General features: G+C 37.5%; 1 protein-coding gene across 4 annotated transcripts in view; it reads left to right on the forward strand.

Annotated features, from left to right (window-relative positions):
• ZNF385D (zinc finger protein 385D) overlaps positions 1 to 24,298 on the forward strand; it is a 990,373-nt gene that overhangs the window by 641,351 nt on the left and 324,724 nt on the right. The gene's annotated exons all lie outside the window — the stretch shown is intronic.

The following is a 24,298-nucleotide window of genomic DNA, read 5'->3' on the forward strand; positions in this document are numbered from 1 at the left end:
AGGATAAGGACTGAATATTTGTTCGTCCTCTCTGAAGTTATGCTTTCCTTCTGTAAGTCCCATCTGGCATCATCATTTAAGGGCATCTATGTGATATTAAAAGGTTTGATAGAGCAACTGGAGAGGGGCTAGAAATGTATCCAAGATGCAAATTCTCTGATTTCTTGATTTGCTTTCAATATTAAATCTAGAGTCTTCTTTCAGATTAAAGAGGTATTTAGATAAACTTAGGTTGGGGCACTATTAGTTTGTTGGGCATTTATTTCTGTATGTACTATTTGCTCTGTTTTGTTTCCTTTAGTCTTTGAGACATTTGAGAGAGTGTGGAAGGAACCTAAGTTCCAAAAGCTAAATGCCTTTAGTTGTCTTGACGGTTTTGATTTCCCTATAATTTGTGTCATATTAGAAAAGAAGTCTTAAAATAACTGAAAATGATTTGGAAGAAACAGTCTTCATTGCTTCACCAAATTTAAGCAGAATCTATAGTTAAAAACCATCTCTTTCCAGTGGGTAGTGATGGAGGTGGTAAGCTTGTTTATTGGCCACTATTAGACTTTATCATGCATATATTTTCATAAATGGAAAAGCTTGTAAAGATAATAAGTCTTTTGGACAAAATAAAATTTCGGCATCAGTAATGATACTGAAGGGTGATGAAATTATAATTTTAGTTTATATTTTCACCCTGTTGCAACAATTCCTTATGTGATTGTCCTGAGGAAGTAGGGCCAGTTAGAATAGCAGTAAAGTCTAAAAGTACTGGTCAAAGGCCATCCATGCTGTACTGGATTATCGTGTGACTATTGGAGAAATGTTCACTGGGCTAGCTCGTGTTATTAACTGTATGCTAGTTCAGCCCCTTGTAAAGCAGAGTGATTCATAGGGTAATCAGTTTCATTGTGTAACACAAGTTTTTAATAGTACGAATTGAAATGTGATGTCCTACTTACTTCAGATGACACTCTACTCTTTGAAAGGCAAGGCTAAAGTTGCCCTCCGTGTCTTGAACATTGCCTTACCATAATTTTGGTATAAGAAATGTTTTTCTATTCCCAGAGGAAATCCTAGGTATTCAGGAATGCCGTTTCTTTCAGGGTATGCTATGCAGCTTGTGGTTCAAGCTGTTAGATATCCACAACTTTGGGAGCCCACCTGTCTCTAAAAAAAAATGTGTAGTACAAGAGCGAGGGCAAAAAGAATTAAGCAGTATACTTCAGGCATGTTAAAATTCAATAGCATCCTAATGTTTGAAAATCCTAAAGGCTATGTATGTATATATGTATGTATGTATGTACGTACACACATATATGTGTACATGTGTATGTATCTTAATGTGTTTGTGTTCAAAATTGTAGCGATTTCAGGTAATTCTTCAAAACAATGCTTTCACTTTGCAAATTGGTTGGCCATTACTTTCTTCTTCATTTTTCAACTGCAAATGGTTTATCAAGTCAGGGAGAACAGGGACAAAGGGAAAGCGATGCTGCATTCTTAGGTTTTTCTGGTGATTTGTGAGAATGGGGTAGAGGTGTCATAAGTCCTTTATTTGTGTCCCCAGCAGAGCGTGATGAAGAGCACGGTGATGCTATGGTATGGGGTGAATTGATATGAAAGCAGGATATTTACTTCCTTTATAAATCATCTGATTTGTCAGTGTTGCCCCTCCCCCCTACCCCTTCAAATATAGCTGAAGAATCACTGCCTGAATAGCCTGGCTCAGCCTATCTGCTTCAATTCATTCCTCCTTCCCCTTGGGACTGGACAACTGGACCCTGCCCTAGCTTAGTTGGAGTCAGTTGTGTGTGTGCAAGTTGGTGGAATATGTAATATTTTCGGATCTCAAGAACAGCTCATGTTTGGAGCGTGCTGTCTCAGACTTACCAGACTAATAGAGCTTTCTAATGACTTAAGCCTCACTCTTATCTCCTATTGAGATTTTAGTGCAGTGTTTTCAATAATCGCTCATCTGTACTTCCTGTGCCATGATTTAAGAGTTTGCTGTTCAGTCACCGTGGATACTTTTGTTACTTAATCTATCGATCTTGGATCTTGCATTCACTATTTGGAGTTAAATATAAGGTTCATATGGGAGAAGGAAGCAGGGAAAATCTCAGTCAGCAAACTGAGTGTGATTTACTGTAAAAGCAAGGGAAAAATATAAATACTTATGATTTTACCCTCCCACCCCCATCAATATTTTACATAGTTAAAAATTACATGTGCCAAAGATGAATAGCCATTAATAATTTATCCAGAAATAAAAGCAAGGCAGCTGGGGGACTTCTCCCTAGATTAAGGAGAAGAGGCTGTGGGTGGTTGTCAGTACAATGGACTGAGCTGCCCAGTTACAGTTTAGTTAAGAGGACTGTGCTGGTATGAAGGGCAGGGTCTTTGCTTGAGTGCACCCTGGCGATTGCTCAGCACCTGGCAGAAGGTTGTAACTGTGCACTGTCTCCAGCTCTAAGCACCGTAGGTTTGAATCGTCTCCCCCTTCCCATCTGGCCAGACACATTTCTCCACTGCTGGATAGGTGAGTCGTTGCCAGTGGTCATGTCAACCACACAGATTCCCCATGGTTGGCCAGAGAGATGCCATGTCTCACCCTTTGCCATCGGGAGAGAAAATGGGAGGCTGATGTACTGAAGAAATTCTGTGTGGGTGCATATCAGTAAGCTTTCAATTCTGAGTCAAGTTGGTAGAGACTGTGGTAAGCTTATAGCCAAGAAGGAGCTGGGGCTTGCCCCCATGATAATACTCCTAAACAAAATGAAATGATACACCTTAAACAGAACTAAGAGGCAAATATTAGAGCTCTCCCTAAATGATACTATTAATGACATATTAATTAAACCTAGAGAAAAGGGCAGGCAAAATTTAGAAAGTGTGAATGAACCATTCAAGTTCGCTTTGGTGTTAGTTGTGGATCAACTCTCTTCATTAAAATGCCTAAGAAAAATAGGAAACACATTTGGTGGTGTGCCTGTAATAAAAAAAAAAAAAAACCTGAGGAAGCTTTTAGTACAACAGCTAAAAAAAAAAAAAAAAAAAAAAATCTAGTAGGAAAATTCTAGGATATAACCCTATTCCCCTGCCTATAGTAGACACATTTGCACATTGTCTTAGGAAGGACTTTTGTTTTCCCCTGGAATGTTTAGAACATTCTCAAGTCAGCACTTACACTTTTGGTTGTAGCTGGACCACCAAGTTCACCTCCAAACTAGTGTGCCAGAAAAACATTTAAATGGCAAGGTTATGAGGAAGGAAATGATCAGAAAGCAGCAGGCAGCAGAGAAAAACATCTTCTTTTTTAGTGGTTTCAGTGGAAACATTTAACTCCTTCTAATTAGTTTGTACTGAGTGATCTGTTATGGAGAATTAGGTCCACTAGACTATTTCTAAACACTCAGCCAGTGTTTCTATCTTCCCACAGCTGACAGGGGAGAGAATAATTCAGCAAGGAACTTCTATGTCTAAAGTCCCCCTTTTAAAGCTTGAAGTCCTGACCATTATGTCTTATTACACTTAAATCTAAATTACATGCAATAAATTACTACAAAACAGGGCTGGAGAATGTAACAGGTGAATACTATCAGAAAGGGTCATGCATAAGAATCTGAAATCTAAGATAACTTTAAAAACCATAAAGATTTCTTCCTCACGACTATTCTCCTTTTAATTTCACGTGAAGTTCTTATTTTAAAAGCCAAATTCCAAATTTGATCAACATACCAGTAACATGGATTCCTTATCACACCCTTAAATTTTAAGCTAGTTTTTTAAAGACCTCCATAGTTGTTGTGATTATATGGAAATGAGATACGTTTATTTAAGGGATAAGTTCCAAAATTCATGAGCTAATGATGACTTGCAAAGTTACGCTTTCGTGGGTGACATAATTGTTCCAAAAAACAAATGAAAAATTTAAATTAGTGGTTTCTGATTTCCATTCCAGAAGATTTGGTCACAGCTGCTTTTGCCTGAACACTCCCTTGATAAGACAAGATGTATTGGTTGGTGTGTGTGTGTTTAATACTGGAATGTCAAATAGTTCCTTGTTACATAGATACTTAATATTATACTTCATTCATAGCATTTATGTATTCCTGGATCTTTTCACATCATTTGAAATGTAATACATTAAGTATTGACTTAATAAGGTAGATATTAAAGTATTTTTTAAGCACAGCTGGCTTTCAAGTTTAGCAACCATTATATACATTAGAGGTTCTAAAAATCAAGTCATAAGGATCATTTTCAAAGCTTTTCCTGCCTAAGAAAGCATGATGCTTGTATAAGCAGAAACCTATTTCTACTTTGACCTTGAGAAAGGGATGTTTCCATTTGTATGGCACTACGAAAACCATGTCAAAAAACAACAAAGGTCATAGTCCCTGCCCTCTCTCTTTCTGTCTGTCTCTCTTTAAAGAAGCCATTACATATCATTTCCCACAAAGATTAGTTTTGCAACAGCATTTCACACATGATTGGTGGCATTAAGAGAAAATACAGCATAAGAGGTGGCTAGAAATATCAAAGCTTAAAGTGGTTGAGATCATGCTTGAACCAAATTGCTAGGATTGAAAATAGGAAGATGCTCTGCTCTGTCGCAGCGCTAAAATCGTTATGAAGCAGCTGGAAGTCAGCCCTGATTGAATATGAACTCCAGGTTTACACAGCCCTTAAAATGGAAGGTATTTTCATGAAACCCTCTTGATTCCAAAACCTCAAATGCATATGAACCTGTATTAGGGCACTGGCTGGGATGTAGTGAATCTCTTTTCTTTCTTATCAATCTTTCAGTTTTTTTCTTTTTTTGCCCACATGCATTATCACATTTCTGTAAGTTGAGAGGAAAAAGAAAAGTAACCTGACCAAGGTCAGAAAGGAAATCCGCAGCAGTATCAGGATGGATGCTCACAGAAAATGCTGTCTGCCCCACAGGAAGATGGGTGCTATGGGAGCAGGAATGGGGTTGGTAGACTGAGAGTTTTTAATGGATAAATGTTGTTTAATCTATATCCTCAGCACTCTTCTTAGTGCCAGGCACTTAGAAATATGTGTTGGATGTGCAAGACTGAATGGGTGTTGGAGAGCAGAGAGGAAGGGAATCCACTTCCTCCACGCATTCCCTAAGGCTGATATTCCCTATGAAAGCTAATACTCCGGCATTGACAAGAGAAACAATCCCTTTCATTGCTGAAACACTAGTGGGTTTTTTGTTTTTTGTTTTTTTTTTAACCCAAGTCCTAGTAAGGACTAGGCCATAGAAATTAAATTTTAAACTAAATGTAATAAATTCCATAATCTTTTTTTCTGTTTCCAGTTGCTTCTTTCATAGGACTCTGCAGTATAAAGCTAGTGTTAACTCTATAGAATATTAAGGCCATCTGAAAAATACTTAAAATTCTATAAGATAGCAAAATTATAGTTTATAGTAACTCACCTGGTCACAATTTCAGTTTTCAGCTTCACTTTGCTTAAGTGAATTTTCTCCAGATGTTGGCATTCCCTTGCCAGCAGGCTGGGATGTGGAGAAAAGACCCTAGATGTACAAGTAGCTGAAAAGGTTTAGGAAGGTCTCCAGTTTTGAAGGTTGTCATTTATGATGGCAGAAGAAAATGAACATAATTTTGCCTACAATTTGCAGGGCTTTAGTAAAGTTGCCTCTTCACACTTACCTTTTTTCATATTCAAGCATTTTGCTGATGAGGGAAAGTAGTTGCAGCAGATTGCTCTGAGGATAAAAATGCAATAAGGAATGTAAATGTACTTTAATAAACATGATCCCTTATACTTGTATAGCAATTTGCATTTTTCAAAATGTGTCAACATTTTGCTTTTTTAATCTTCAAAATGACCCATTGTGGGAAGTAGACGAAATATAATTATTCCTATTTTTAGGTGAGGAATTTGAGCCCCAGATGACTGACACAACTTTCTCAAGGTCACAAAGCTAGTGACTGTTAAGGTGTAGACTCTATGTCAGTACTTCTGAGACTTACTTCAGGGCTCTTTACAATGGAGAATGGGGGTAGGGAGATATTTTTATGAATGGAAGATTATTTGTAATAGTAATACTTGAAAACATTCTCCAGCTAATAGCTAGAGAAATGAGTCAAATAATTGGGATCCAATACGTGTTTGTGTTTTGACTTGACTTTGTGAAATCACAATTCATAACAGAAATCTGAACATAATTTATAATTTTATTCTGCCTTGTCTTTTTACGTCAAATCATTAATAGTCAGAAAATATGAATTCTGCTTAGAAGGCATGCATCAGTGTTATGGGGCTGAATGTTTGTGTGCCCCTTTTCCGAATGCATAAATTGAAGCCCTAATTCCTAATATGATAGTATGGAGGTGGGGCCTGTAGGAGGTAATTAAATTTAGATGAAGCCATTCGGGTGGAACCCTCAGGATGGGATTAGTGCCCTTATAAGAAGAGGAAGATGTGAGAGCTTCCTCTGTCCACCATATGAGGCTATAGCAAGAAGGTAACTGCTGCAAGCCAGGAAGAAAGCCTAAGCAAAACCAAACCAGGCCTACACCTTGATCTTGGACTGCCCAGCCTCCAGAACTGGGAGAAATAAATGTCAGTTGTTTAAGCCCTCCAGTCTGTGGTATTTTGTCATGGCAGCCAGAACAGACTAAGACAGTTGGCCTCAGGCAGGAAGGATCCAGGCTTTCTCTACTGCCTCAGTTTCTCTAGTATCTATATTTAGTATAGATATTAAAGCTTATATTAATTGTATACTTATACTAATTGTATATTAATTGTATGTTTTTGCTGTCTCACTATTTAACTCAATGCTTATGAAAAATTTTGAAGTTATCTGTGCTACGAACTCTTTGATATTTACAGTGACCCCATCTCCACCATTTGTTCAAGATTGAATCCCAGTCTAGTCTTTATTCCATGACTGATAAGTAGGAAAAAGGCCTACTTTTTCCTACTCTTCCTTTCAGTATTGCTGTGTCTTCCTTTCAGTATTGCTGTGTCCTTGGGAAAGTCATCTCACATTTTTGATGTTTTGTTTCTTTGTAAAATAATAATAATAATGTTTCTCATGGTTCTATTTGGAGGACTAAAATATGTTATACACATAAAAGTGCCTAGCACTGGAAAGTACATGGTAAACAGTGAGTTAAGTTTAATTCTTTATTTCTTTTTTTCCAACTCATATACAAATGTATGAAAATTGAGAAAAGTGATTTTGCCTGTTGGAGTCAAACTAGGAACCATGCTTAGTAAATTACATAGAAATAATTTAATGTAGATAATTTGGTATCTAGGTGATAGAAGCCACATGGGGAATGGTGAGACAATTCATAGAGTAGCAATAGCAAGAAACTAATAGTTATAGATGGAAACACAAGAGATAGAATCCTGAAGGCTGAGGCCCAGGGCCTCCTGGCAGGAGCTGGAATCGTAGAGGGGATCCCACATTACACTCAGAGAGAGACAGAAAAATACCTTGGTTTCTCCCATTCTGTTGCCCTCCAATCCATTGTTTTCTGCCTCTCATTGGCAGAACTGAGCCGAGGCCAACTAAGGTGGCCTGGGAAATGTACCCTCCAGGTTTTAACCTCTACCTCTGCAGCTTAGAGGAAGAGCAAGAACAGATCTCAGGACAAATTGGCCAAAGACCTGCAGGGAGATCTTACCCCTGATCTATAAGTAGCAATTTAAATGGGAGAGTATTTCTGCAAAGCCACCTCAAGTATCAGTGAGCGTTTGGTTGGGGAAGATACACTTAACAGGGAAAGGAAGTATGGTTCAAGAGCTTTCAGCAGCTCTTCACCGATCCTCCTTGTTCAAGTAGGTCCTTTGTCACTTTCTGGTAGTGTGGCTTTGGACAAATTAGTGAATCTTTCTTTGCATCAGTATTAAATATAATCAGTTAAAAAGTCTGACAGTGAAGTTTAATGAAATTTGAATACAAACTTTATAATCTGCAAAGCACTGTATAAATGGGCCTTGTTATGAAGGTGTGAAAAACCAAGTGAATTAGTAAAAGAAGTGGGGAGTTTGAAAAATAACAACTTGGAAATAAATGTTCAGCTTTGCAGTTTAACATTCCAGCAGAGATTTCTGAGGACATTGAGAGAAGCATTTGGTTATTTCATCAAATAGCCTCTTGTATTGTGGTTTAAATATACCTTAGAGGCCACATCTAATCTATTCTTTGTCATTATTCTATACCAGTGGGAAAGTTCAGACTGAGAGGCAGGAAGAGAAAGTGAGCAGGGCAGGAACCCTGAGATTCCATGCCCCATACTCTTTCCCCTCCAAGACTCTAATGGGGATAGACATATTGAAACCCGAGAGAGTTTATTAATGTTGCTTAGGAAATGAAGAGGAATTCGGTATTGATTTTTATCTATACCTCCATGTGTTGCTGTACTTTTAAAGACAGATTTCTTTGGCTGAATGGACCTACTACTAAAAAAAAAAAAAATCAAGGCAAAATATTCTGCTCCCGTATAGAATTATTAGGATTTCTATCAAGGTCTGCTTGTAAAGTCCTGTGACAATTTACAACTTACGACGCTCTTGTTTTCAGGTACCACCACCGTAACTGCAGGGAAGCGTTTCCCTTGCAGCACACAATATGGAAGTCACCGTTACCATCAGGCGTTTTAATTAGCTGCCCTGAGGAATGGAGGGCTATAGCTTAGAGGTCTGTGGGCATTCTTAGGATTTGTATCCTAAGAAAAATGTATCAGTTATAAGGTAAATTGGAAAGCAGATTGATTAATTTTTTTTCCTTTAAAAGAAAAGTTGTGTAGGATCCTAAATACTAACCTGGTGAATCACTTTGTTTATGGTATCCATCTGGTTTTTTTCTTACTTTTAAATCAATAAGTACAAATACTGTAGTGAGAAGCTCAAGGCATGACCTTTATGGACCTCTTGGTTTCCTTTGAGAATTCTCATCTGCCCTTTGTGAATAGCCCTGATGCTGGTAGGTGATAACCGGTGATGTGGCCACTGCTCCCAGAAGAGGAATTGAATATGGGCTGAATGCCTGCCTGTGCCAGGGGCTGCCATGAGTTATTCCATTGGTACCTCACCACCAGCCTTAAGGGGAATATCAGTGGACCTAAACCTTGGCTGTACAAAAGAATCACTTTGGGAACTTTGAAATGATACTAATGTCAAAGTGCTGTCACAGTCCATTATAACTAAATTCTCTAAAGGTGGAGCCAGGCATCTGCATTTTCATTTAATACCCCTCAGTTAATTATGAAGGACAGCCGGAACTGGCAGTCCAATTGGACCACTGAGATGGGAAATTTTAACCATTTTACAGAAAGCATCCTGAGGCCCTAGGAAGTTCCAGATTGCCCCAGGTCACCTCGGCAGCAGTTGGCTGGGTCAGGATTCCAGCCCAAGTCAGTCTGAGTCCAAAGCCTGGGTTCTTTCCCCACAACACGTTGTCTCCTCTCACGGAAATCAGTGTATGGCATGAAGTGTGGGCCTGGTTACACATTGCCTGTGCTGCCCATCCCTGGTTTCCACAGTGAACATCCCTAATGGCTAGGAACCCTTCCTTTCTACTTGGGATCCTTTATAGAGCTGGTACCCAAAAGAAGTCCATATTACAGTAGTTGATTCAGGATCACAGTAATAGAGTTCTGGAAAGGATTTTGAAATCTTGCTTCCCAAAACTTAGTGTTTGTACAAATTACCTGAAGATTATATTATAATATAGGTCGTGATTCAGTGGGTCTGAGATGTGGCCTAAGATTCTGCCTTTCTAACAAGCTCCCAGATGTTAAATGTTCCTGGTCCACCCACTGATCACACTTTGAGTAGTTACGCTTTAGAGACCAGTTAGATGAGCTACCACTTTATGCACATGTGGGAAATCAGGTCTAAGTTTCCAACCTAAGCATACTTATTTATTCTACAAGACACCGCATGGTCCATGGTTTGAGCTCCAATTATGGTGACCAATGATTCCATGTTGCCTAGGACTGAGAGGGTTTTCAGGATGTTGGACTTTCAGCGTCAAAACAGAAAGTCTCATGTGTACGAGGATGAACTGGTCACTCTAGTTTCTGTAGACTGAATTTGAACCTTAGCTTCAACTCTCAAGAGTGGGGAGAAGTTGGGCAAACAACTTGATCTCTTTGAGCCTCAGTTTCTTAATCTGTGAAGCAGGAATAATAAAGGATACTCTCTAGTGTATTGGTAAAGATGAACTTAAATGGCATATGGAAATCACTGGAAACGCTGTCACAAGGTTCGCTTTCAGTAAATGTTCACAGTGGTTATTGCTGTTTATATACCTGACTCGGTACTCCCTTCCATTACTGAAAAGAAGAAGAAATACCCCAAGATCAAGTGCAGGTGACCATGGATCATCTTTATTGCATCATCTCTGTACAAGGAGGGCAGCTTTTAAATCATCTCCTGCCCTTGTTATGATGGGCAAGCTGTAATGAAGTCATTCTTCATTGTACACTTTGCCTACCCCAAACATCAATACTAATGTTTTTTTGTTTGCTGCTTAGGGAAAGAAAGGCCTGGCGAAGACTTTGCCACCTTGGGACATTCCGATCTGGCCCCTCATGTTCCTGTCGACCTTGTTTATCCATTAGTGTTTCTCTGAGCTCTGTAACAACTTATGAGGGCGGCTGCAGCTAATGACTGTGCCTTCCATCTCCTGACCCGTCATTGTGTTAACAATCGATATCCTTAAAACAACACACACAGACAAGGCAGCTCCTCCACCGCAGCTTCCACTAAAAATGTCCGTGGAGAGAAAAAGAGAAAAACATTTAACTCATGCACTTCCTAGCACAGAGCGTGGCACAAGAACATCGGATTCATAAATGTTTATGGAGTGTGATAGCAAGCTGTGGGAATCTCTCTCTGATGCAAGTGACTTTTCAGTAGTGACCTTAGGCTCTACTTCCTCTTGCTCAATTGGATGGTGTTGAGAGAAAGAGGCTGGCTTTGCCAGTCACCACCCAGGAAAGTCAATTCACTCACCTCTTGTCAAATGCCATACGCTTCTCAGAGCATGTAGTCGGCTAGATATGTGATGATTAGTTGGGAAGCAAAGTGCACTTTTGTTTTTCTATTATCACTAGTAAGTGGGGCAGCTACAAGCAGTAGATTATTCCACAATAGATGTTACTGGGCCTGAACTGCTGCCAACCAGTATTTTAAATAAGAAAACAAATGAGCGACAAAGCAGAAGCTACTCTTGCTTTCTTTAAGTATAAAGGCAATTGCGGAAAGGATCCAACATAATCACACTTTTGTTTATTTCCATTTTAGAGGTAAAATTGGGAGACTTTTGTCTGTTTTCAACACTGCTTGCTGTAGTTAAAGCCTTCTGAAAGGGGATTAAACACAAGGGGCCAAAGTCTCCATTTCATGGATAGAAAAATAGAGGCCAAGTGATTAGTAAATGTTCATATTTGGCTCTTATTAATACTCAAATTAAACATTAAAACCCAGGTCCTGAGACAGTCATGTGAATTTGGGTGGATTGTCCTGAGCCTCAGCTTCTGAATCAGTTGAGATAATAATGGCAACTCACCCTACCTCACAAGGCAGGGCTGTAACTTACTAATAATAGCTAAGATTTAGTAAGCGCTTAGTCCCTCACAGCCATTTTTATAAGTACGGCAACCCAAGCAGTCTTCACAACAGCCCCGTTATGGAAGAATTATCAGTATTCCTGTTTTTAGTTGGGAAAACCAAGGTACAGTGACATTAAAATGAGACTAAAATCAGTAGCCAAGTCAGGTCATACCCAAGATATCTGGCCACATAACACAGACCACCTCACCACACCTTTCTATGTGACCTTGAGTAAATTCCAGTCCCTGACAACTCAAACCTAGGAATGTATTCTCACCATTCAAATAGAGCAGCAGTGTTTTGAAGAAGGCAACAAACTAACAAGAGAACCAATGCACGAACAAAACTCCTCTCAGTGTACAAGCCAAGCAGCCACCTGGCAGGTGGGGCCTGAGGCTGAGATCAGGGAAAGATTCCAGGTCCCTTTCAGAAAGTCTGCACAGGGCAGGAGATATAAAATCCTGTTCATGGAACATACAGCACCGAGCCCTGTAATTCTCCAAAATTGTGACTTACAAATAATGCTAATCATAGTAATGGCTGTCTATTTTTACTTGAGTGCTATGAGCTAGGAGATGTGCTATGATGTTTACCTGTGTGAGTTTGTGCCTGACAAAAGAACCATACTCTTCCAAATGGAACGACAGGCTTCTTTCTTACTCTCTTCTTCCTGGGCACATCAGGCAATGTGCCACATGTGCAGTGATCCTTCTTATCAGATAATAATCCAAACATCTTTTAGACCCTTGGAGCACAGAAACTGAGAGAGAACATGCACGCTTTGAATATGTTCAATAGAATATTTTTGTATTTTTTGAAAAAGTAATACATGTACAGTTTTTAAATTATTATAAAAGTATAAATAGTGAAAACTAAATCCCCCCCCCCCAACCACCACAGGTGCATTTTGTTGTATTTGAGAGACTAAATTCTATGGAAGGGAGTGTGTATATATTTTGTATGTATATATATCTATCTTATGTGTATATATATATATTTCTATATCCCCCTCTTGTTTATACATGTAATGGAAGTATCCTATGTACCTTGTTTTGCATATTGTTTTATGTATCATATACTGATTCTTATTCTTTTTATTTTATGGCTGCATGGTATCTAATGATTTATTTTGCTGGCCTTTAAAAACATAAGTTATTTCTATTATTTTACTAGTAAAAACAATGACTATCATAGTGCATAATAATTCTTTGTCACATGGACACACGTATCTATCTATAGAAGTGGGATTGCTGTCCCAGCATTTTAGGAGGCCAAGGCGGGCGGATCACTTGAGGTCAGGAGTTCAAGAACAGCCTGGCCAACATGGTCAAACTCTGTGTCTACTAAAAATACAAAAATTAGCCAGGCGTGGTGGCAAGCGTCTGTTATCCCAGTTACTCAGGAGGCTGAGGCAGAAGAATCACTTGAACCCAGAAGGCAAAGGTTGCAGTGAGCCGAGATCATGCTACTGCACTCCAGCGTAAGACTCCACCTCAAAAAAAAAAAAAAAAAAGAAAGAAATGGGATTGCTTGGGCAAAGCATATTTAATCCTCATGCTTATTGCTAAAATACCCTATGGAAATTTTTTATTGATCAATTTCTACATATATTTCTATCATTAAAAAGTAGAATAGTTTCTTTTAAACTAACAGACTGCCTTGAAGACCTCTTAGAGCATGGATTTGTAGGATAGAACAACATGAAACAGCTTCCTGCTTTTTTTGTCCTTGCTCTCCCCTCCCCAGCCTACTTCTCTATTTCACTTCTATTGTGCTAATTCCATATGGATGTTAGTCTCATTATTCAAAAAAGCAGTGGTGCCATGAAATTGAAAGATGACCTGCGCTTTACAAATGGGGATAAATGCAACAAGAAGAATGCACTTTGTAAGTGAAATTTTACCCTTCTGCTTCAAAACCAGAAGGCTGATCCTTGAAAGATCTCTTAAGGCAGTTATAAAACCAAAGGTAATTTTAAATACAGTTGGAAATTTTCTTTTTTAAACAGTCGTTGGGCATTAAGAGACAAAACCACATTTGTATTATTCCACATTTCAGTAATTCTTTCTTCTATTTCTAATTCCATATTTTTTTAAAAAATGATTTTTTTATTTAGCACACAATAGGCTTAGAAATAAACTGGAGTATCTATAGCATGTCTTTATGGTAAAACAGGAAGCTGTCACGTTTATTAAGGAAAGAAAATTTCCAAGCAGTGATTATGTCACCATCTATTGAGCTCTTGAGCTGTTTACAAACATGCACTCATTTACTCCTTAAAGCAAGGTTGTTGTTTTAATGACTAGATGTCATTATCTCTATTTTACAAAAAAGGCAATTTCAGGAAGCTTAGAAGGTTAAGTTTCCCACCAGGTAAGAGGGAAATAAATTGAAAATGTCATGCAAAGGATTCAGTCCAGGACTTTCTGAGTAGACAACTTGAGTGCCAAAATACTGACACTCCTCTTTGGTATTTTCTGTCCGGCACACAATTCTTGGGCCACTTCTGTGGAATCTTGGTAGTAGGGACATTTATGTAAAGTGGAAGTGCTCATTTTCCCAGCCCTTGCTGTTAGAGTCTTCAGGACAATTACTGCAATCCCTGCTAAAGTATGAACAATACTGAGAGCCCAATCCTACAAGAAAGACTGTGAGGAGGACAAGGCAACCAGCTTTTCTCTTGTGTTGGAGGAATATTCTCCAGTTACCTGCTGTCGCTTTGTATGTGCCTTGCCGTTCCCAGAGATGTCGAAGCAATGAAAATTAAGTGAAGGAAAGCAGTCAATCACTGCACTTAATGATATGCTAATTAGAAATGCTGTGTAGAAATCAGTCTAGTGTCCTAATTTACATCCCCTTTGTTCATTGAGTCATTTAACGTTCCCCCCCCATCCTTGTGACTGTGTAGGCATTTTGTAATATCCAATAGAAGAATTTTATATATACATGGCACCTTGGAATCACATCTGACATCTTTATATGTAAGGATGTCACCTTATAATTTCACCTCCTGTTTAAGATGAGAAAAATGAAGATTAACAAATTTAATTGCCTAGCCTGAATAAGCAACCAGTAGTGAGTGGTACAGTTAGGGCCACCTAGAATTCAGATCTGTTGACTACTTCCTAGTACTGTTTGTTCTCCTAGGGATATAAGGGATGGTCATTGGTTCATCATCTTATTGTTTCTTCACAACACTTCTAGGAGATGAGTATTATCCTCTTCATTTTACAGATTAAAAAAACTGACATTAAGTTACTTTCCCAATGTCATATAGAGTGTGGAGGAACAAGAAGTTGAATCTTTGCTTACTGGATTCAAACCTCCAGCCTGCCATTATTTGCATTAGGTTTGAATGTGGGTGGATCTCTGCACTTTGGCAGAGTCTAAATGAATTCAAAGATCCCTCCCAGCCCTAAAATTTCGTGATCCTACATAGCTGTGGGGATAAAAGGGTAGAACTTGTTGGAGCAATAAATCACTGCAGCCCACATGAGTCCCAAAGGCATGATCAAGTCTCCCTCATTCCATTCCTCACTGTCAGCAGTGTGCATCATTTATCTCTAGTAAATGCAATAATCATCCCTAATGAGTTTCCTGACTTGATTCTCTTGTGCTTCCACCTCAAACAAAACTTCGCTGTCCCATGGTATAGCTACAGACAAGCTAATCCCACAATACAGAGACACATATGAAAATGCCTTCAAGGTTTCTTATTTCCTGATACGTAGAGTCCAAATTTCTTATCTAGGTGATCAGTGCAGCTCAGGTTTTGGCTCAAATTTACCTTGGAGTTTTATTTTTACAAAACCCTCCTTACCTCATCCTCAGGTCCAGCCCTGCAGAATCACTCCTCATTTCTTAACCTTCTGTGTCTTTACCTCATGTTGTCCATCTTACTTGATGCATAGATTTTTTTTCCACTGTATTTCCAAAAATGTAAACACTCATTTCCATTCACTGTTAGTCTCCTCTGTCTTTGAAATATCTTATATAAGAGCATATAAATCTCACAAATTCATCAATAAGGTTCATTGCAAATGGCACCTTCTTTAGAATGACCATCTAAAATAAAAGTTTTTAAAAAAAGAAAAACGAAAACATCCTTATAAAAAGAGTAATTATTCTTTTCTCTGAATTTCCATGTTTCTCAAACATATCTGAAAAAAAAAAAAAAACCCTGAGTGTTCTAGGTTTCCTACTGCCTAGTCTGGATCTACTCAATCAGAATCTTCATGGATAGAGCCCAGGAATCAATATTTTCACAAACTCCTCCCTAATTTAATATCACAAGATTGTTGGCTCTCTATAAGTTAATGTATAAGCATAATGCAATTGCATTCAAAATACTAATAGTATTTGATCTTGAACTAGGCAGAATGACACTATAATTTATCTGAAAGAAGAAACATAAGTGAATATTCTCTGAAATTATGAAAAAAGAGTGTTCTGATAGGGGAAACATATTCTAAAATATACCAAAAAACCATAATAATTAAATAATTTGGTATTGAATAATAGACAAATATGAAAACCATATTAGAACATTAGGAAGTAAATCTCAATACTTTGGTTTATGGGGATTTAGGTTATGATAAAAATGATATTTCAATTCACTGGTGAAACAAACTCTTAAATAAATAGGGGACAACTGGATATACATTTAGACAAATAAATAAAGTGGATTCCTATTTCACTTCTTACACTGAAATAAATTGAAGATTGAACAAAGATTCAAACATAAAAATTTAAGCTATAAATACATAGAAGAAAGCAAGGGTGAATGAATTTATACACTTGCAGTGGAAAGTCTTTGTAATCAGGACACAAACCCAGAATTACAAAAGAGAAAAATGACAAATTTAACTACATAAAATTAATAACTTGTGCTTGGAAAAATAATTCATAAATTAAGTTTAAAAAGAGACAAAGTTCGAAAGCAGTATTTACAACACCAATGTCAGACACATGGCTAATTTTATTCATTAACAAAGAGCTGATAAGAATCAATAAAGATAAACAACTAAGAAAAATTGATGAAGAATATGAACAACCATTGACAAGCTTATTCTAAAGTTTCTATGGAGAGGCAAAAGACCTAGATAGCCAACATAATATTGAAGGAGGACAAAGTTGAAGAACTGACACTACCCTACTTCAGAGCTTACTATAAAGCTACAATAATCGGGATATTGTGGTATTGGTGAAAGCATAAACAATACATCAGTAGAACAGAAGAGAAAGTTCAGAAATAGACTGACGTAAAGATAAGCAACTGGTCTTTGACAAAAGATCAAAAAATATATAATGGAAAAAGTCTTTTCAAAAAATGGTGCTGAAACCAATGGACATCCACTTGGGAAAAAAAATGAATTTAGACAAAGACCTTATACTCTTCACAAAAAGTAATTCAAAATGGATCACAGACATAAATGTAAAATGCAAAATAAAACTCCTGGAAAATGACATAGAAGAAAATCTAGAGGACCTTGGATTTGGTGATGACTTTTTAGATGCAATGCCAAGCCATGATCCATGAGGGAAGGAACTGATAAGCTGGACTTCATCAAAATTTTAAACATTCTGCTGTGAAAGACACTATAAAGAGAATAAGTGTCGAGCCACAGACAGGGAGAAAATGTTTGCAAAAAGTATTTCTGATAAAGGACTGTCATCCAAAATATACAGAGAACTCTTCAAGGTCAAGAATAAGAAAACAAACAACCTGATTAAAAAGTGGGCCAAAGACTTTAACAGACACTTCACCAAAGAAGATATACAGATAGAAAATAGGCATATGAAAAGGTGTTCCACATCATGTATCATTAGAGAAATATTAAAACAACAATGAGATATTACTGCACACCTATCGGAACAGTCAAAATCCAGAACATTGACAACACCAAATGCTGGCTAGAGTCTGGAACAACAGGAACTCTCATTCATTGCTGCTGAGAATACAAAATGGTATAGGCACTTTAGAAGACAGTTTGGCAGTTTCTTACAAAACTAAACTTCTTTTTACCATATGATCCAGGAATCATCTTTCTTGGTATTTACCCCGAAGAAACTGAGAACTTGTGTCTACACAAAAACCTGAACATGGAAGTTTATAGCAGCTTTATTCATAAGTGCCAAAACTTGGAAGCAACTAAGATGCTCTTCAGTAGGTAAATGGATTAACTGTGGTATATCTACATGATGCTATATTATTAAGCACTAAAAATAAATGAACTAGCAAGTGAAGAAAAGGCATGGTGGGACAGTAAATGCATATCAGCAAGTGAAAGAATCCAATCTGAAAAGGCTACATACTGTATTATTCCAACTACAGTTGACCCTTGAATGACATGAGTTTGAACTGTGTGGGTTCATTTATGTGTGGCTTTTTTTCTATCAAATTCATATTCAAAATACAGTATTAGTGGGATTGCCAGAGGTTATGGTAGGACAAGGGATTAATAGGCAGAATACAGAGGATTTTTAGCACAGTGAAACTATTCTGTATGTTGCTGTAATGAAGGATATGACATTACACATTTGTCCAAACCTACATAATGTACAATACCAAGAGTGAACCTTAATGTACTCCATAAACTTTGGGTAGTTATGACATGTTAATGTAGGTTCATCAGTTGTAACAAATGTACCACTGTGGTGGAGGATGTTGGTAACAGGACAGGCTATGAATGTGTGAAGGCAGTGGGTATATGGAACTCTGTATGTTCCCATTCAATATGGCTGTGAGCCTAAAACTACTCTAAAAAATAAAGTCTATTAAAAAAAAGAAAAGGAACAAACACCTTACATATAAAGAAATATGTATTGCCAATGAAAATGCACTTAACTTCATAATAACAAAATGTAAATAAAAATAATAGATTATATCTAGTCCTTCACTTAATGGATTGGTAAATTTTTAAGAATTGAACAAATGTTTAAGTGTTGGCTGTGGGAAGGGCCATTCTTAAATACCAATATACGAAGGAAATACATTTTTGCAAACTCTGCACAAAGTGACTTGATCATATTTATATATGAATATATATTTTACAGCATGTACTCTTTACCCTAATAAGCTTTTTAGTAGGAATATACTGTATATTCCCAAAAGGTTACTTAGACATATCATTAAAGATATTAATGCATTGTTAGTTTTTAAAGCACAAACCGGAAACAACAAAAGTGAAAATCAGTAGGAAAAGCATTAAATAAAATTATGATGCATCCAAAATGCTGGAATAGGGTGCAACCATGAACAAAATAAGCATATCTGTATTTTGTGACGTGGGAAAAAATCTACACTATAACAGCACATAATGAAAGTAAGGCCCAAAAGGATAAAAAGAATCCTTTGGGGAGAAAAAATTTAAGAAGGCTTTTTGATAGCTACGCTACTATAAGCATGTGCATTTCTAAAAAGAAAGGTAAGAACTCATGAGCAGTTGTTAGACTTGGAAGTAGGAATTGCACTTTTTTTCTTTTACATCATTTTGTGCAGCTTGAATGTGGCACTGGGTCAGGGGTTTAGATCTCCTTTGTTCACTGCTCTATCATTAGCATTAGACAGTGCCTGGCACATAGTAGATGCTCTAAACTGAATGTGGAATTATTGTTTTTTTTTTTTCTCATCAAGGGTTAGTTATCTGGCAACGGATTATGAGCCACTTTTTGTTCAGTTGTTTGTATATCTCTGCATTTACAAGGATAATAAATGTATTCGTTTAAAATGGCTTAAATATGTGCAAAAGCTTCCCAGGTGGTTCTTTTGCCCACACAATGTTGGAGAGCATAGTTGGGCATCATCTTTTCCCCTGTTGGGAACTGTTTCAGATTCCAGGTCAGATGTTTGTGGTTAAGGCTCATCTGTGTTTTTAGGTAGCAGACTTCTCAGAGTCATCGCTGGTATAATGCTGAGAAATGATTTTGATCCTACGTTCTGTAGTCAGGTTGTCCAGTTTCACTCCCATTTCTTGTGCCTATAAGGTGAAAGACCATGGTCAAATCCCTGGATGCGTGTGTCTGTTTCTTCTTAGGTTGTTCTTAAATGAGATAATGTGTGTTGTCTGTATAATCCAATGTTAGTTGCACTAGGAAAAGAGTTAGATGGTAGCATTCTATTATCTAGCAGGGAGTGTTGTAGTAATTAAAAGATAAGAGAGTGAAGGAAGAATGAATAAATAGATGAATGAAGTCCACGCATTGTGAAAGCAGGTCTGGAGTAGGTTGCTCCTGCATTCCAGCAGCTCTGGCGGGAATTTAATAAAAAGTCATTTGGTGATTTATTTCACACTGGGTATACGATTAATCCCTTTCTAGATACAAGGAGCTGAGTTACAACTGTAGGCCTAGTTTCTGGCAGATATCCTGAGTGATGTCATCCCCCTGGGTTATTAAGGTATTCTCTGTTTTTTGCCCTAGCTTTCTGGGCTTTTGCTGTCTTTCTAAACCTCTCATTTTCTTTTTGAGCCAGATTTTCCACCTAGTCAATTGACAGCCCAATTCAAGATTGGATTCTGAGAGATTACAGAAACCCAGTCTAGTAAGTCACTGGATGAGCCCAACCTTATCTTTAAAGTACCTTGTGGGGAGAGGGAAACCTCAATTCTAGTGGAGTTCCTCAGAGTTGATAATATTGCCAAAGTCCTTAAGTCACACTGCCTTCCACTGCTTGTAGAAATGACAGTTTTATCTTTAAAGATAGTGGAGTGGGAAGACAATCCATTTTCACTGTGGGTTATAAAATAAGTGTTGCTTCTTAATCTTAAAATAGCTTGAATGAGGGCTTTCAGCCAATGACTAGCAAATCAATATATAAAGAAATATGCCTTAATAAGCAAATTGATTTTAGGGTTTTATTGTTTTTAAAAATTTCGTTGCTTTTATGTCTTTATGCCTCAAGGTGTAAGGAATACTTGAATACTTGTAACTTTGATTTTTGCCATCAGTAAAACCAGAATGGTAGAGGACCTCTTGCTCACCCTTCCTTAATCTTTGCCAAAGAGAGTGGCTCAGCTTGAAATGAAATAGGATTTTTATTTCTGTACTCAGAATACGGGCATTACAGAACAATAGTTAAGAGCATAGACAGTGAAGACATTTAAATATTTTACTAGTAGGTTCCTTGCATATATGCTGAATTCTGCCATGTTCCAAACACTGTTCTAGACACTAGAGGTGAATCAGTGAACAAAGCAAAGAAAGATACCTGTGCTCAAAGAATTTACACTTTCTTAGGAAGAGACAGTTATTATACAAAAAATATATATAATACATGAAGTATACAAAATGTTAGAATATAATAAGTGCCATGACTGCAAAGCTGTGTAGGTGTGAGCCAGCTTGCAGGAGTGGGCCTCATTAGGAAGGTAATATTTGAACCAAGATTTGGATGAGTTGAATCTCCCCTGACCTTCACTAGCTGAGCGAGCTCCTGACCACACTTTCTTACCTGTAAAGTGGCAAAAATACGTAACTTGTTTTGCTGCTGTAGGAATTAACTGCACTAACCTTGGAAAAGCAACTGATATATAGTAGGTTCTCAGAAAGTTGTAGGGTTTCTTGTGCTTATTTTATCATCACAAATTCAGGTGGTCTCAACTTTTGTTTCAAAAAGGTAAGCAAATAAGTTTTTTAATTGAATGCCTTTATTTCTTTAAAAGTAGATATGTGTCCTGCGATGGTGTCACAGAGGTCTTGAATCTCTGTATTGTGGTAAAACGTTGGATTCTGTTTTTCCATAACCTGAGTCTGGTAGATAAAATGCCACCATATTTGTTGTACTTGTTGGGTGGGCATCTGCTTTTTCTTTTATTATTATTATTGTTATTATACTTTAAGTTCTGGGATACGTGTGCAGAATGTGCAGGTTTGTTACATAGGAATACATGTACCATGGTGGTTTGCTGCACCCGTCAACCCGTCACTTACATTAGGTATTTCTCCTAATGCTATTCCTCCCCTATCCCCCTACCACCATACAGGCTGCAGTGTGTGATGTTTGCCTCCCTGTGTCCATGTGTTCTCATTGTTCAACTCCCACTTATGAGTGAGAACATGTGGCATTTGGTTTTCTGTTCCTGTGTTAGTCTGCTGAGAATGATGGTTTCCAGCTTCATCTATGTCCCTGCAAATGACATGAACTCATCCTTTTTCATGGCTGCATAGTATTCCATGGTGTATATGTGTCACATTTTCTTTATCCAGTCTATCATCGATGGACATTTGGGTTGGTTCCAAGTCTTTGCTATTGTGAATAGTGCCACAATAAACATACATGTGTGTGTCTTTATACTAGAATGGTTTATAATCCTTGGGGTATATACCCAGTAATGGGGTTGCTGGGTCAAATGGTATTTCTAGTTCTAGATCCTTGAGGAATTGCCACACTGTCTACCACAATGATTGAACTAATTATACTTGCACCAACCATGTAAAAGCGTTCATATTTCTCCACATCCTTTCCATCTTCTGTTGTTTCCTAACTTTTTAATGATTGCCATTCTAACTGGCATGAGATGGTATCTCATTGTGGTTTTGATCTGAATTTCTCTAACGACCAGTGATGATGAGCATTTTTTCGTCAGTTTGTTGGCTGCATAAATGTCTCCTAAGTGTCTGTTCATATCGTTTGCCCATTTTTGATAGGGTTGTTTTTTATTTTCTTGTAAATTTGTTTAAGTTCTTTGTAGATTCTGGATATTAGCCTTTTGTCAGATGGATAGATTGCAGAAATTTTCTCCCATTCTGTAGGTTGCCTGTTCACTCTGATGATAGTTTCCTTTGCTGTGCAGAAGCCCTTTAGTTTAATTAGATACCATTTGTCAATTTTGGCTTTCGTTGCCATGGCTTTTGGTGTTTTGGACATAAACTCTTTGCCCACGCCTGTGTCCTGAATGGTGTTGCCTAGGTTTTCTTCTAGGATTTTTATGGTTTTAGGTTTTATGTTTAAGTATTTGTCCATTTGGAGTTAATTTTTGTATAAGGTATAAGAAAGGGGTCCAGTTTCAGTTTTCTGCATATGGCTAGCCAGTTTTCCCAATACCACTTATTAAATACAGAATCATTTCCCCATTGCTTGTTTGTTTCAGGTTTGTCAAAGATCAGATGGCTGTAGATGTGTGGTGTTATTTCTGAGGCCTCTGTTCTGTTCCATTGGTCTATGTATCTCTTTTGGTACCAGTACCATGCTGTTTTGGTTGCTATAACTTTGTAGTATAGTTTGAAGTCAGGTAGGGTAATCCCTCCAGCTTTTTTCTTTTCTCTTAGGATTGTCTTGGCTATGCAGGCTCTTTTTTTGGTTCCATATAAAGTTTAAAGTAGTTTTTTCCTATTCTGTGAAGAAAATCAATGGTAACTCTATAAATTACTTTGGGCAGTATAGTCATTTTCACAATATTGATTCTTCCTATCCATGAGCATGGAAACTTTTTCCATTTGTTTGCGTCCTCTCTTATTTCCTTGATTAGTGGTTTGTAGTTCTCCTTGAAGAGGTCCTTCACATCTCTTGTAAGTTATATTCCTAGGTATTTTATTCTCTTAGTAGCAATTGTGAATGGGAGTTCAATCATGATTTGGCTCTCTGTTTGTCTGTTATTGGTGTACAGGAATGTTTGTGATTTTTGCACATTGATTTTGTATCCTAAGATTTTTCTGAAGTTGTTTATCAGCTTAAGGAGATTTTGGGCTGAGATGATGAAGTTTTCTAAATATGTGATCATATCATCTGCAAACAGAGATAATTTGACTTCCTCTTTTCCTATTTGAGTACCCTTTATTTCTTTCTCTTGCCTGATTGCCCTGGCCAGAACTTCCAGTATTAGGTTGAATAGGAGTGGTAAGAGAGGGCATACTTATTCTTGTGCCTGTTTTCAAAGGGAATGCTTCCAGGTTTTGCCCATGCAGTATGATATTGTCTGTGGGTTTGTCATAAATAGCTCTTATTATTTTGAGCTATGTTCCATCAATACCCAGTTTATTAAGAGCTTTTAGCATGAAGCGCTGCTGAATTTTGCCAAAGGCCTTTTCTGCATCTGTTGAGATAAACATGTGGTTTTTGTCATTGGTTCTGTTTATGTGATGGGTTACGTATATTCATTTGCATATGTTGAACCCGCATTGTATCCCAGGTATGAAGCCAACTTGATTGTGGTGGATAAACTTTTTGATGTGCTGCTGGATTCGGTTTTCCAGTATTTTATTGAGGATTTTCACATTAATATGCATCAGGGATATTGGCCTGAAATTTTTTTTTGTTATGTCTCTGCTAGGTTTTGGTATCAGGATGATGCTGGCCTCATAAAATGAGTTAGGGAGGATTCCGTCTTTTTCTGTTGTTTGGAATAGTTTCAGAGGGAATGGTACCAGCTCCTCTTTGTACCTCAGGTAGAATTCGGCTGTCAGTTCGTCTGCTCCTGGACTTTCTTTGGTTGGTAGGCTATTAATTACTGTGTCAATTTCAAACTTGTTATTGTTCTATTCAGAGATTCAACTTCTTCCTGGTTTAGACTTGGGAGGGTGTATCTATCCAGGAATTTATCCATTTCTTCTAGATTTTCTAGTTTATTTGCATAGAAGTGTTTATAGTATTCTCCGATGGTAGTTTCTATTTCTGTGGGATCAGTTGTGATATCCCCTATATCATTTTTTATTGCATCTATTTGATTCTTCTCTCTTTTCTTCTTTATCAGTCTGG

Source organism: Macaca fascicularis, chromosome 2, assembly GCF_037993035.2.
Source record: "Macaca fascicularis isolate 582-1 chromosome 2, T2T-MFA8v1.1".
Classification (NCBI taxonomy): domain Eukaryota; kingdom Metazoa; phylum Chordata; class Mammalia; order Primates; family Cercopithecidae; genus Macaca; species Macaca fascicularis.